This window comes from Miniopterus schreibersii (assembly GCF_964146895.1).
Source record: "Miniopterus schreibersii genome assembly, chromosome: 13".
Taxonomy (NCBI): domain Eukaryota; kingdom Metazoa; phylum Chordata; class Mammalia; order Chiroptera; family Miniopteridae; genus Miniopterus; species Miniopterus schreibersii.
The window spans coordinates 3,442,572-3,456,155 of record NC_138113.1 but is presented as its reverse complement, the minus strand read 5'-3'; the positions used below and the strand labels follow the sequence as shown (position 1 = coordinate 3,456,155).

Genomic DNA, 13,584 nt, shown 5'->3' with positions numbered 1-13,584 from the left:
GGACCTCTGTCATGGAAGGGGCCCCACTCCTGCAGGACACAAAAGGCCATGGGGCAAGCACAACCCTCTCATGCCCCAATGAGGAATGAGCTGGCGCAGGGAGCAAAGATGAAATGGGCTAGAAGCAAGGGGAGGAGACTTCTGAAAACAAATCCCCCAACTGTACTCGCATTTCGGTGGCGGCTAACCTTTGATTCCCCTCTGAAAGGACATCCTGGGTGAGAGAGACTCCCAGACTCCGGGAGAAAACAAACCCTGCTGCCTGGGTGATATTAAATGTTTGTCTGTGGGCTGACCAGCCCCCTGCACCCAGCGCTTGTCTTCCTGATGCTCTTGGGGGGGGGGGGGAGGAGTGCTGCAGACAAAGCGCAGACCAGCATGCCTCACCTGACACACAGCTAGAAACTCCCGGGAGACTCACTGCAGGTGACACCGATAAAGCACTTGTTACGAGAAAGGCTTAAGTGGGCTAGGAAAGCCATGCAGGGAGCCTACCAACTTTGGAGAGAGAATAACACCCAAACCCATCAGACCCAACGCCCATCTCGTGGATGCTACAAACCCTTAACACATCACTACCTGGATCCCAGGAAGAAGCCACTCGAACATCCCCACTACCTCTGTAGAGCACTTCACAGCGTGCAAAACTCCTTCACACAGGTGAGCTCACTGCTCACCTGCTGCAAATCTACGCAACCCTGCGCAATAGTCAGGACAAGCAGCACTCCCCCATCCGTGACCAGGAACCAGGATGCCAAGTCTGTGCGACGCTGCTTCAGAGTAGCATGACTAGGAAGGGGCAGTGAGGACAGGAGCCCAGGCCGGAGCTGTTCTCCTTTGCCCAGTGCTGCCTTCCCCATCTCACTGGGTAAAACTGGTATCAGTAGGCAAGGCTTAGGTAAGAAAAACCCCTCATGGGGCTTAAGCCAAACAGATAGTGATCATCTGGTTCTAAATGACAAATACCATTCGGCACGTGTTCGCAGGGCAGCCAGTGCTGCATAAATGGTCATAGATTGTAAGAAAGAATTACCGAGGCAGTTTTGGAGCCAGGGTGGAAGCAAAATCTATGAAACCAGCTTCTGTTCAGAGTTTAAGCCACCACCTGGCAAAGAGGTTAGAGAGGGAATTCAATAATGTGGTGGAGCTCTAAGTTTATGATTCCATGACCTAGTCCTAATGACATCAAGAAACCAAGTCTTCAACCTAAGCAAGAATGGAGGGGAGGGAGGACAAGATGCGCAGATACCGAGGCACACTTTCTACCTCCAAAAGTCTGGATATGAGGGGAAATTGCTAGAATTTAAAAATTAGAAAAAATGAGAAAAAGGGGAAATGTTCTCTTCATTAAAATTCGTCAAGACAATGCCCCAAACAAATTTCACTGTAAACACAGTTTAAATTATAGGCTCATAGGCATCTTTTGCCAACAAACAGGCCATGAAATATAAAGGATAAGTGTTTGAAAAAGGAACTGCACAGAATTTGGGGTTGGAGGAAGGCCTGGAGGTGCCCGTAGTCCTCCACCCAGTAGGAGCCAGGTGTTAACACCACCTCCCTGCTGCAGCCTCCTAGCAGCCACTACAGAGAAGACAATGACTTTGAGAAAGTCTTCGCCCCAGGAAAGCTGGGGGGGAGGGGGAGTGACTTATTACTGTCATTACCTCACTAAGTGACTAGGAAGCCTGACTCAGGACTCTGGTGTGATCTTTTCACTAGTATTTCATCAGCCATCCCTCCTCAGGGCCTCCTAGAAGGTAAATTCAAACTTTCCCCACCAGGACTAAGGTCAAAACAGGCTCCTTTGTTCAATCTATGGTCTGAAGTATCTCTGGCTCGTTTGTCCACAGGATGACTCATCACTTCCTGAAGAGCTCTGCCACTAATCTGCTGCAGGTGCTCAAAGGCACACATCTATGTGTCACCTCCACCCTGAAGGGACACCTGTGGAATCTGGGTTTCAGGCACATCCAGAGAGCTCGTGGATTGGAAAACCAGCTCAGCATATGCCCACGGGGAGACCTGCTGTGCTTCTGTTGGCAGCAGCAGGACTGCACACCTGGGCACAGAACCAGCTGCTGCGCTTGTGGCTGGCAGCCACCGATTGCTCTGACCCTCGTGTCCCAGCCTGCTGGCTACTCTGGTTAAATGAGCACATGGGACAGACTTCTAAATATCCACTGAGCTTACCAGCAACTCCAGGCTAAGATAACATCACAGTGACCCAGAGTGATACAAACATTTAAATCCACTGCCCATTTTCACATGCCATTAAGATTGGTATACTGTCCAGATGGTGATAACCAGTTAAAATTGTTCCGTTTGTCACGATGCAAGGGATAGAATTTTTCCGTTTTGCAGAGAAGAAAACTGAGCTTTAGTTTATGTAACTTGCTCAGAGTCCCAGAGCAGGCACCCTGCAGTGCTGAACCGGGTCTTGTTACTTTTGTGTCAACAAAGAAAAGGGGCAAAATACTCATGGCTGAAATCTCCCCCCTCCTCTTTACCCTGACCTACCTCGTATGTCTGAAAGTTGTCTCTGGAGACAGGTGGGCAACTAGCCAATACCCACCCCCCTTTCTACAAACATCTGTTCCTCTCCTCATGCTGCCGAGGTCACACAAGGGCTCACCCTGTGCCTGGCTCTGCGCTTGGCACTAGGCAAGATTGACTCCTGTCCTCCAGAAGCTGAAAGTCTTATACCTTAACCGGCTCAGCTACTGAACAATTGAATATCGATGTCCATCTATAACCTTTCTGAAAACAGAAGAACTTGCCTTGGGAGAGTGAGCATTCTGTCACAAGGAGTATTTAAGCCCTTTGGCTTTTAGTTAGGACAGTTCTTCCTCAAGGGCACGACAAAATCTGCCTCCCTTGGGTTCTCCCCATAGTAAGCCCAGAAATATCTCACCCTTCGTTCTCCGGTTGTCCTTGGGCCATCTGAGGAGAGCTATGTGGCTGTCCCTTGGGCCCTAATACTCTAGGAAGGTGCTGTCAGCCCCCGAACCCAGCTGCATGAGGATGGGGTGGGGGCTACACTCACCACCCCTAGCTGCTCTCTGAGCACTTTCCAGTCTATGTCCCTATGTCTGGGGTCCAAATCTGAGTCTGAGCAGCTCTGAGTAAAAACATAAACACCGTATTGCTACTGGGGCTGGCGCAGACCACAGTCACCTGCGAGGTTATGAAATAAACACTGGTTTTCATCCAAAGCATTAAAAAAAATTTTTCTATGAAATGCCAAAAATGATATAATGACTAATAAGACCTGCATGAAAATAGAACTGGCTTAAAAATAGGATGTCTTCCTCTTATGATTTACATTAATGACAAAGAGGAAGTCTGTTTTCGGAGAACTATGGATATTTATCAGCTGGTCAGGATGGTAGATTATGTTTACATAATAACAAAGGGAAGTATGACAGATGCGGCCTGATGCAAGGGAAGGAACACCAGACTGAAAGTCAAGCTCTTGTCCCTACACTGCACAGAATACCTGTGTGCAGGTCACTTTCCTCCCGGCCAGTTGTGGGCTGTGGGAGTCCATGAGCTGCTCCGCCCACAGAGGTCACCGTCCCACACACAGTGCTCAGGGAAGCTTCTTAAACGAGAGCAAAGCCGTCCATACCCTCCAGGACGCAGGCACCTTCTTGGCTTGCCAGGGCTCTTTGGGACACTCCGGTCCAAGAGAAGAAAATTCACTAGAAAAGCTTGAGATGCTTTTCCTGACAAAAATGATGAAGCAGCAGAAACAGCTTTTGATGGGGTACCCCCCACCAAAATTCTTTCTGAACTAAGCAGGGCAGACAAATCCAGAGCTGATCCCAGCTCAGCTTCAGACCCGAAGGAGGGGACAGACAGCTCCAGGCGATCCTGCAGGAAGGACGGTAGGTGGCAGGTATGGAGAGTGAATGTATCTGGGACGGAGGGTGCTGTCACCCTGCAGAAGTGGGTCAAGAAAGTGGGCTCCCAGAACAATCGGACATGCGGGGAGCAGACAGAGCGGGCCTGGACCCCCACATGGACGGGGCCACCCACGCTGAAGCTAATCCATACAACTGCCAGCACACAGCAGATGTGCCAAAGCAGGAGTTAACCCAATCCTACGAGGTTCCAGAGGGCGGTGCTGCCAACACTCTGTCCAGATTAGGTAATGGAGGTCTCATGACTTCTCACCTAGCTGTTACATCAGAAAAAAGCAGCATTTCCTCCCAAAGTTGGCAGAGTCCTTCTCCAGGGTTCACAAATTGCCAAGAAACACTGGTTTCTGGGAACTAATGCCAAAACTCAAAACTCCAGCCATAGCTTTTCTAGCCCGGCAGTTTTTGCCACCACCACCCTCCTCCAGAATGTAAAGGTCAGTTTAATACAGCCTCAGACCAACCCAACAGAAAAATGACAAGATATAAAAAGACAGAGTCACAGAGGAAGGAAGAAAGACAAGGCCCCTGGCTGGTTTGGCTCAGTGGTTAGAATATCGGCCCATGGACTGAAGGGTCTCGGGTTCAATTCCGGTCAAGGGCATGTACCTCGGTTGCAGGCTGGTCCCCTGGCCACACGGGAGGCAACCAATCCATATGTCTTTCTCATACTGATGTTTCTCTCTCTCCTCTCTCCCCTTCCCTCCCATTCTCTCTTTAAAAAAATCAATGGGAAAAATATCCTCAGGTGAGGATTAACCAAGAAACAAAAAAATAAAGGAAGGAAGGAAGAAATCCATCTGGTCAATGCTCCGTGAGAAGATATCTGACCCTACTCATATTTAACATATGCAAATCAGAGGAGGTCTTTCAGATGGTCCAAAATCAAAGCATTTGGGAAAAACCTAGGGCTGGTGTAAATGGGGGGAGCACACCCATCACTCACTGTGAGCGCTCAGCAGTACCTGTCACTCTGCACATACTGGCACAACCCGGTGATTCTACTGCTGTGAGTCCCACGTACGGTGTTACGGCATTGATAGTAACAGGAAGGTAGAAAAAACCCACACATCTGCAGGACTCTGGTTAAGTGAATTACAGACGAGCAACACCACATGATGGAATATTATAAGACTGTTAAAAAAAATGGAGAGGGAGAGGTGGCTCCACAAACTAACATGAAAAGGTACATATTGAGTGAAAAAAAATACGAAAGGTATTTACGACATGAAGCCACTTGTTAAGAATTACATTTACACATATTCTGATAAGCACAAAAAAATTCTGGACTGATTTCCATGCTAGCCAAGCAAGGTTCATCCACAGGCCCAGCCTGGGACCAGGCCTGGGGAGGGGGACCCTCACTTCTCATCACGTGTATTTCCACAGGGTGGGTTTCTGAGTGTCATTTTCTACATGTGCATGCATTACTTCAATGTTAATTTGTAAGGACCTCAGAGAATAGAAAACTCTGACTTGCTCAGTGTCAAGGTCTTCCTGTCACTGAACCTGCTGAGATACAAGGGGGTAAGGGGGGGTCAGAGAGGTCAGATGGGTGACGGCTCAGCTCCTCCAGCGTTTTGCAATGCTCCGATCTTACAACCCCATGTGATGAGTGTTCTCAGGTCCCTGCCAAGGAGCACAAAGGCCTGGATGGTGGGGGATGGAGACACCTAAACCACTGGGTGGCCAGATCTAGGTCCTGATCCTCTGGTTGGTAACTATTTGACTCATTAATTGAGCTCAGGACTTTTGCTTCCTCTCTTCACATACATGCAGAGCCCTCTGTCCAAGTCTGTCTTCACCAAAAAGAATGCCTTGCTTTTGTGACTCCTGTATGGTGCCCGCCCACTCCACCCCAGCAGTTCATGGAGAGCTAAATACCAGCTGGCTGGTCAAGAGTGCTGCCTACAGATCAGGGCCTAAGAATGCAGGCCGTTGGTGTTCAGATCCCAGCTGCCCCACCCACTATCCTGCAACCTCTCAGCACCTCAGTTTTGAATCTATAAAATGGGATGATATTAACATTGTCCAACCTCACAGGACTGCTGTGAGGCTGGATACATAAAGTACTTTTCCGAGGACATGCACAGATGACAGCCAGGTGCTCCTCATGTGGTCACAAATGGCTCCTGGCAAAGGCTGGACTTGGAATTAAGGCTCCTGCCTGACAGTGCTTTGCACGTATCAACTATTTTAAATGCACCTTCCCAAAAACACAGGAGCAAAGAATACTACTGGTTAAAATGAATACAGAAATATTAGAAGGGTATGTTAATATTCCATATTCCAACAGGGTGGTAATACATTTCCATTTGTCCAAACACTGGAACCCAAAGGCAACCCCAAATTGGGCAGCACTCTACCATCACGCTCAGTTCACTGGCAGGAGACTCTCTTGCCAAAGCAGTTACCGGGAGTAAGCCTTGTTGAGCGATGGTGCCCAGTTACCCCATGGCTTCTGTGGAGTGCATCTTTCGTAAACTAATGGCTTATGCCTAGTGAGACCCAAGAACGCAGAGGAAGACTTCACCAAAGAGGGACAGCACCTGCCTCCAAGGAGACAGGGACTTCCTGGAAACAAGGCACACCGGGCATGTGTGCTGCCCGGTCCCAGAAGCAGCTGCCAACAGGAGTGTCGCCATCAATCGTGGGGTCTGTGGGTCAGCTCCATGAGCCATGCAGAGGACGTCACGCATGCTCCGGAGCAGACAAACTACCCAGAGCCACGACTTGGGGCAAACGGCCTGTAGCTTTATTCTGGAAAACGCCAGCACTTAGAACCAGCAAAACATTCTAAGTCGGTGCAGGAAACACAAAACCTGGTCAGTGGCTTGAGACGTGTGGCCGTGGCCGCCGCGTGGAAAAGCTCCCTGCTCCTCGCCAGGCTGAGCCCTGTCCGTTTGCCTGCACTCAACTTCTCAGGTGGAGAGGGGACATCTTTCCATCTGAAGAATCAGGAGATCCTTCCAGTCCCTCACCTGGGCCCCCAAGTTCTCTCCCGTGCATGAAGACGCAGCAGGTGTGCCCCCCTCCCCGCAGCCCAGTCTTTTCTACAATGATGAGGGTTGTGGGGTTTTTTTTTGGTAACCAAGACCAGGGTCCCAGAGCCAGGCCTCAGACCTGCTCCGCGCGGCCGGACGCGCCAACAGGAATGAAAGCTCAAGGCAAACGCCTGCACACGAAAACGCTGGATGGTCCAACAAACATTGGCAAACAGGAAGCAGTTTCAAGACACAGACACAAAAAATGAACCCTTACATCTTCCAGCACTTCTGGGGGGGGGGGCGAGGGGGGGGAAAGAAGTGTACTTATTCCTCCGTTACCTGTACATTTTCCTCAGCTGCTTACTTATATTCTTAGGGCCCAAATTATGGAGCATAAGAAGGTGAAGGGCAAATTTCACTGCCATACCCCCACCAGAAAAATGACCGCCTCTTCAAGCTCATCTTTCCAAAACACTCCTTAGCGTCCTGGGGAAACTATGGGGCTCCAAACGCTCTGGGAATGAACACCTCGGCCGTGTGAGCTCAGGGCGCCCGGGCAGTGGGCGACCACAGGGCGGACACCGGCTGCGTGCAGCACCCGCCACCCAGACGACGCGCCGCGGCCCCGAAGGCTACTCACCAAACACTGCTTTTCGCGACACGTTTTCCCCGCTTTCCCCCAAATAAAACTATCTGCGGGGCAGCTGAGGGAACGAGCCAGGCCCTGCGCCCGCCGGCTGCAGGTGCTCGGGGGGCCTGGCCGTCCGAGGAAGCCGCCTGAGGCCCAGGGTCCGGCCCGGTCCACCGCCTCAGGGCCAGGGTCCGGCCCGGTCCACCGCCTCAGGGCCCAGGGTCCGGCCCGGTCCACCGCCTCAGGGCCCAGGGTCCGGCCCGGTCCACCGCCTGAGGCCCAGGGTCCGGCCGGGTCCGCCCCTCCGGCAGCGGGGCCTGGGGCGCGCCCGGCGGCCTCCGGCGCCTCAGTTTCCCCGCCCGCGCGGCAGGAACCTCATCCCCTCGGCGCACATTTTCCCTAAAGGCCCAGGCGAGCGGCCTGCAGGGGCTGCTCGCTGCACACACGGAAGCCCCTCGCCTCCCGGGATTCGGGGGGCCCCGCCGTCGGGGGGATCCCCGGATCCGCGCGCCCCCCCCCTCACGGGGCAGTGCGACCGGCCCCTCAAGGTCAGCCCCGCGGGCGCTCGGAGAAGGAAGGGCCGAGGGTGAGGGCGAGGCCGCCGGGCCCCCGGGGCTCCCTCCCCGCCTCCCTCCCGGAACCACTTCCCCCCGAAAGCGCCGCGGGGACGGCGCCCGGGCCTCGGGCGTCAGTCAGGTCGGCCCGGCGCCCCGGCCTCGCCGCGCGCCCCCGGTCCCCGGCCGCCCCCGCCCGCCCGGCGCCGTCCAGGCTGCGGCCCCTCCCTCAACGACCCGCGGGCTCGGCCGGCTCGGCCCCGGCCCCCCGGAGGCGCGGAGGCGGCGCGGAGGCGGCTACTCACCCGCAGGCGCCGCGCGCGTGGCCGCTTTGTATGCAAACACCCAGCCGGCCCCGCGCGCTGTCAGCCCGGCTCCGGGGGCGGGGCGAGGGGGCGGGGCGGGGGCGGGGCCTGCGCGCGGGGCGGCGCGAGGGGCCCCGCGAGGTGCGGGCCGCGGGGCGGCTTTCAGAGCCCGCCGGGCCCAAGGCGGCAGAGCCTGGGCTGCAGGCAGGCCCTGGTCCGCCAGCCCTTCCTCCTCGCCTCCCTTAGCCTTCCTGGGGCGCGGGGCCTGGGGCCGGATTTCTCATTTTCCTCCCCAAGCCAACGTCATATATTTCACTCGGCTGGCTACAGTGACTTTGATGCTCAGGTGTGCAGAGGGCACACAAATCAGCGGCCAGGCACCCCAGGGCGTGGCTGGAGGTCCTCTGGGCCCTGTTCTTCCCAGCAGTGGGACCCGGGCATGTCCCTTAACCTTTCTGACCCCGGCCGCCTTGGCCTTATTGGTATTTACACTCAGCATCACAACACTAGCCCACCTTTATCCTTTATCTGGACCGCCAAGCACTCCTGCTCCATTCGTTCATTAAGCAAATACTTGTCACTGAGCAAGACCGATGGGTCCCTCCCTGTCACCTTGCAGCTTCCCTTCAGCAGCAGGAGACAAGGCAAGGGACAAGTAAAAGGCAAAGTAATCGCCAATGGTGAAATGATTTTGACCATGTGGATGCAAAAGGGGTCCTGTAACAGTCCTGAGACATCCACTGACCAAAAGCAACCTCGCAGGGTAATCTGGTCATAAATTTCTAACTGAGCAGGTCATGGTAAAAGGTTTATCTTTGCCTTAATCAAGCCTTGTCCTTTTTATTTTATTTTATTTTGAGTATGTTTATTAAAGCTGGGGACAGTGAAACAAGGAAGGGCTTACGATAGAAGAAGCCACCGGAGAGAGCCTAGGCGAGGCTGTCTGGCTCTCTAGAAACATTATAGGAAAAAAATGAGCCTACTCGGGGCTGCGGTCAATTCACTGGAGAGTCAGAGAAAGGGGAGCCTGGGAGACAGGTTCAGGGGGTTGGCCCAGAATGAGCTGCCGCTGCCCATTGCTCCCCTGGTTGCAAGTCTCTGGGGACCCTTAGAGTTTAGGAGATGCACACCTGAGAGGGAAGAAAGGCGTGGAAGTGCTCCCGAGAGGGAGAGCACGCCCGTTATTTCTTGTGCATCTAGGTTAACACACCTTTGAAATGCCAGAGTAATCTTTTTCAGACCCCTTAGAGGTGTAACCACCCTCGTGGGGCATGTAACCTTATTAACTATCCTCTCATCCAATCCCCGCCTTGCTTTCTCCCACCTTAATTCCAAATGCATGAAAGAAACTGCAAAAGTGTCCATCTAAAAGGCATTTTTCTCAGTCTGTTGAGATCTTTTTTCCAAGCATATACTCTGTTTGGCTCCAGCCATGGGGTAGCTGGAGGAGTAGCAGTGAACAAACCTGTAAGGTCTTGGAGGCCATTTTAAGAAGTTTAGATGTTGCCCGGCCGGGTAGCTCAGTTGGCTAGAGCATCGTCCTGATACACCAAGGTTGTGGGTTCCATCCTCGGTCAGGGCACATACAGGAATCAACCATGAATGCAAAAATAAGTGGAACAGCAAATCAATGTCTCTCTGTCTCTCCCTTGCCCCCTCTTCATTTCTCTCTCTAAAATTAATAAATAAAAATTTTTTAAAAGTTTAGATATTCCAAGAATGGTTTTAAGCATGGGAATTTTAGAATCTAGTTTACATTCTTTAAATCACCTCTGCTATATGGAAAATGGACTAAAGGGGGCAGGAGCAGGAACTCAGGCGGCCACAGCAGGAAAACGAGGGGGGAGGAGGACAGGACACGATGGAGGCTCAGGCCTATGCGATGGGAAGGGAGGAGGTGGTCCTGAGAAGTGCAAAGACTTCGCATGTATTTTGAAGGTAAAACCTGTGGGCTGGCTGGGGTATGGGTGGGGTGGGAGCCGCGAAGTCCGAGAGAAGGAAGGCTCAAGGGCGAAATCCCCATGTAGGGCTCCAACCGCTGGGGTGCAGAAGGAAGAGGGAAGGGGCAGGCTTGAAGGAGACACAGGAGCGCAGTTTGGGCCGCCCTCGGTTTGAGACGCTTTTCAGCCACCCCACCTGAGATGTCGGGAAGGCGGCTGGAGCTGGTGGAGGAGGTGGGCCAGCTGGAGTTTGGGGTCCTCTGCAGCTCGGTGGAGGAGGTGGGCCAGCTGGAGTTTGGGGTCCTCTGCAGCTCGGTGGAGGAGGTGGGCCAGCTGGAGTTTGGGGTCCTCTGCAGCTCGGTGGAGGAGGTGGGCCAGCTGGAGTTTGGGGTCCTCTGCCTGAGAGCTTTGCCCAGGGGATGCGTCTTCTGTCTGGCTAGCTGTGTGTGGATGCCCTCTGGCCAGGCTTGGGGTACCTCCCATCTAGGCAGCCCGTCCCCAGGAAAGCGGGGTCCCCCTCCCATGCCGGCATTTCAGAGGAGGGGGCTGCACAGGGGCTCAGCATTTATAGGTGAGATCCTTCCACAGCTGTATCTCGGGGACCAGAGTTTAGAGTGGAAATGCAGGAAGCGGTTCTTACGCTCTCCTCTCCCCTCCTCTCCCTCCAGCGAGTGTCTGGCCTTGGGGTCCACGAGCAAGTCCGCCCTACGGGGAAAGGTTTTCCGGAAGACAAAGTCCGACTGCGGGCTGCCTAGGGGAAGCCTTTTGTTCCCTATAAACTTTGAATTACTACAATCTGCACGCCGGAGGTCTCACAACAGAAAATCCAGTCCACAAATGATGAACTTGGGGGCACGGTGGGGTTGGGGGTCCCCCTTAGTTGGCACTGATTCGCAGGGGCAATCAAGCAACTGGGAGGAGACACTCCCTAGAGCCCATTTCGGCGACGAGCAGAACTGGACGCGCCGAGGCCCAGCCCTGCCCCTCCCGCCCCGTCTGGAGTCGCCCCGTCTGGAGTCCCCCCGGGAGGGCCCTCGCCGCGCCGTCGGCCGCCGCCGGGTGGTCACCTGGGATCGGCGGGGATCCTGGGACGATCCGCTGGGCCAATGCCAGGACCCGCCGCGTGGGGCCCAGCTCGGAAGAGGGGCGGACCCCGGATGGTGAGTAAACCTCGCTCCCCGCAGGCTGGCGGGAGGGCCGGGGGAGGGGCGGGCGTTGCCCCGGCGGAGCCCCGCGAGCATCCGGGTCCCGCAGACTCAGTTTTACTCCCTGGGAAGTGGGGGCAGGGCCAGCCGCTCAGCCCGCAGAGCCGCTCGGAGGATGGCAGAGGCCAAGCATCGTGTGCATCACCGGGCGACTGCTGACCTGAAAGGTCTTTAAATTCTAGAGCCCCCCACGCCGAGGCCTGGCCGTTCCCAGAAGGACCTGCCGCCCGCCCGGCTCGCTTGCTCCTGGACGCAGCGGGCTGCTGGCCGCCTCCTGGGAGGGACACCGCGCTGCTGGGGACCGGGAAGGCCGGGCAAGGGCCACCCTGTTCTAGCTGGAAACCGTCCCCCTTTCAGCCAGTGACCATAACTTCACCGCCCTGGGGGTGCTGGCGTTTTCCCAGATTAACTACCTACCTACACAAGAGACGGGGCTCTGCATGGGAAAGGAGGGGCGGGGTGGACACCCCGTGAAACACTGTAGGTAGGTGCACAGTGACCTGGTCTCCGGACCAGCTCTGGGGTGGCATCAGTGGTCAGCTCTGTAAATGGCCCAGGCAGAAAGGATGCCCAGGAAAGAAGAGTAAGTGATGCCCCCCAGAAGCCCCAGAGGACCTGGGCTCCCAGGAAGGGAGGGGACCTCCTCCAGAGCCAAGGCCAGTCCTTGGATTGGCTGGGGCCCCTGATGAGGTGACTTCAGCAGGGACACTCCCTTGCTGCAGCCCCACCTCCTCGGTGTGCTGGGGACAGAGCAGCCTGGAAATCCACCTGCGGTGGAGTGGGTCCCCTGGGTCCCCTGGGGGCCTGCTGACCAAAGCAAGTCTCCTAGGGGAAGACGTGGGTATGAGGTGCCCTGGGCTCCACGGGGAGAGGTCGACGACAGGGAGGGTAAACCAGGGGGAGCGAATGTCTGTAACCAAAGCCCAGGGAGCCCACCCCCAAACGAGCGTGAGGATCCTAGATTAGGGCTGAGGCATCCAAGAGGGAGAGAAGTCGCAGGGAGATAAAAGGGGAGAGGCTGACAGTTGGCCACAGCTGGATCTTGGAGGCCATGCTGCCCCAATTCACCCTGACAGACATCAATTAGACAGCATCGTGTACCAACCAGCCCTTGGCCAAACACTGAGCAGAGCCGAAGAGTCACACTGTCTCGCTGGCTCAGAGAGCAGCCACCGGCCATCCCTCAGTCACTCACTCGTGCCTTCATTCACCGCCCTTTTGTTGGGTGACCACCATGTGCCAGGCCCTGTGTGGAGCACTTGGGGCTCCTCTGGGGAGCAGACCAGACATGGCGTCTGCCCTCAGTGAGTGTCCAGTTGGGGTAGTAATCACAGTGAACTGGTCTCCGGACCAGTTCTGGGGCCAGTCGCACAAATATGTACACACAAACGCCATCCTGCTCAGCACCGCTGGGCAGGGAGGTCTCGGAAGGCGCTGGATGACGGATGTCTTGATCAGCTAAGTTAAGCTAGCACAGGAAGGAATTAACCACTTAGGGGAGTTAAAGTCAATCTCCTGGATGAATTCGCATGTCCCTGTGTACTTAGGAGAACTCAGTGACATCTCCATGAACCCAAAGCAGAACATCAATGTCCCATAAGTACAACAATAGGCACCTACAAGAAGCTGACAGAGCAGCAACAGCCCCCCCGGTAGCGTGGGAACACCTTCTCGGTATCCTCTGGCCTCTCTCCCCACCCCTGCTCCCTCTGTCTTGTGAAATAAACTGCACAGTTGTCGCTCAGCTGCCCCTTCCTGGTGTAAGGTCAATGCAGGCCAAGAAATTCAACCTTCCCTGGTGCAACGAGAGATTGCCCGCTCCTCCTTAGAGCATTTACTGTATAACGCTTATTATCAATAAGTTCTTCTCTGCCCCTCCTGAGATGCAAGTAAATCTTTTTAAAAGCTAAGGAAGCCTCTGGACACCTGGACAACTCGGAAACGTTCGAGGACTGGAAGCCACATGCGCGCCGCGTGAGCAGCTAGGAAGATGGTGCCCCTACTCCTAGCTCCCGGGAGGGCAGGCGCCAAACCTGGGCCGG

General features: G+C 54.8%; 1 protein-coding gene across 16 annotated transcripts in view; it reads right to left on the bottom strand.

The window, feature by feature from the left end:
* Positions 1 to 13,584, bottom strand: part of LPIN1 (lipin 1) — a 74,491-nt gene that overhangs the window by 40,285 nt on the left and 20,622 nt on the right. For 2 of the 16 annotated variants that reach the window (XM_081155994.1, XM_081155988.1), the window contains exon 1: positions 8,398 to 8,454. The exons of 8 other annotated variants lie outside the window; for them this stretch is intronic. The gene's annotated coding sequence lies outside the window, so the exon portion shown is untranslated. Of the gene's footprint in view, positions 1 to 1,033; positions 1,106 to 3,496; positions 7,507 to 8,397; positions 8,455 to 13,584 lie in introns of those variants that run through there. 6 more of the 16 variants (XM_081155993.1, XM_081155987.1, XM_081155995.1 and 3 more) reach the window with 5 other exon arrangements.